Below are 1,773 nucleotides of genomic sequence, written 5' to 3' on the forward strand. Positions count from 1 at the left end.
ACTTCTTCCTGGATGACGCAGGTTTTCCACAGTCCCATGGTCCAGTTTTCCATTTCATTTAAGTCCAGATTGAGGTTCTTCCAGTGTGGCAGATAGTTTGTAAGACAGGATAAAACCCATCCCAGCAGAGATAATGCAAGACCAACCGATTGCATTGCTGTTCTAAAGACTAAAGCCATTATAGAGTCCTTCGAGTTTTAGTCAACCTGACTGTTGCCTTTGGGTGTTACGAAAAGCAGTGTGACACTTGATTTATCACTTGCGGAGCTCAGAGGTATTTTTTCACTGTGTATATAGAAGGATTCTTGCCAGAGTTGCTATTGTTTGAGCCCATGTAGAAAAAGATTCAGAAACGGACAGGGAAATAATGCTGCAAACCAGTAATACCAACGTGTGGCCAAGATCATGTTCCTGTCCCATGGGCTGGATTTTGTAGAAGGCACTTTGTCAGTGAAATAAAATTAAGTAGTAGTAATCCTCCTTTCATTGTTAAGCTATAAATGGCTTTCATGTTGTTCCCAACCTTTTTAACAAGTCAAAGAATTAAGAAGTGTAAATGCCAAAATGTTTAATTGAAGGTTTTGGTTCACCTCCTCCTGCTTTATGTCATACTAATTGTACCTGTCAGATTTTCATCTTGTTATAGTTCTCACATTTCAATGTGTTTTGTTATGATAATTCTGGTGTTACCTTTTTTAATAGGTTCAAGGAAAGTATTTCTAAACCAAATAAATCAATCTTATCAGAAATCTCTCTAGACCTTCTATCAGGCCTGTTTTTAAAAATCTCCTTGGCTATGTATGCCGCATAGCATGTGAAACCATACTGAACTAAATATCAAGCCCACTTATCTACATGCCTCTCTGTTAAATTCAGTCACATGTGGACAAACACTTTTTATTCCTGCGCTGAAATATGCTTCCTGTGTTGTGAGGAAATTAAGCAATAGTACTTTGTAGTTGGAATGAACATTTCTGTTTGTTAACCACTAGAATATACTGTATAGTAATTTTTAGTTGAACTGGAGAGTTTTCATTCTGGCAAATAACTGACAATATCTGGATATTGAGAATGATGTTTTTGGAATTTTTAAGATACGAAAATTTTGAAGAAAGTTAAGAGATTTGTTATTATTTAAAAACTAAAGAGTATCACAATGTACTGAAAATCTTCTCCCCATAAGATTAAACGGGAAGCCACGGAGTTCCTAGACACAAGCTGCTTCTGTTCAAAGAAGAGCTGGGTCATTGTCGTGGAAATGATACTTTGAGATTGGCTTACCATGGAGTTTTGTTAAATGTGCAACCCAGATTGTTATTATTGTCTTTAGAAAACAAACTATTCATTTGCTGCTGACAAGAAAAGTAACAACAAGCTTCACCATATGAAATTAATGCAGTAAAGCTCCAGACTGAAGATACTAAACAACCCTCTACTTCATGTTGATCTAAATAACCTGATCAGTAACATTTTTTCACTCATACCTATATAACGCTCACCATAAGGTTTTCTTTTAGTATAAAATTTCCCTTTACCATTCTCCACATTTGGGGAGCAAGAGCCTAGTATAGCAAAACAGTTACTGAGTGAGAAGATGTGAACAGCACAAGTGTAATTACATGGCAAACACCTCTGTCATCACAGCTGAGGCCAGATGCTATGCTGCCTTGTCAGCCCTTACACTGGAGGAGCTGCAGTTCCGATCTCCAGGCATGGACACTGGGGTCCCACTTCTGCCACTGCATAGTGGCCCGAAGCTCCAGGAGCTGAGGC

This window comes from Octodon degus, unplaced genomic scaffold, assembly GCF_000260255.1.
Source record: "Octodon degus isolate 3935 unplaced genomic scaffold, OctDeg1.0 scaffold00114, whole genome shotgun sequence".
NCBI classification, from domain to species: domain Eukaryota; kingdom Metazoa; phylum Chordata; class Mammalia; order Rodentia; family Octodontidae; genus Octodon; species Octodon degus.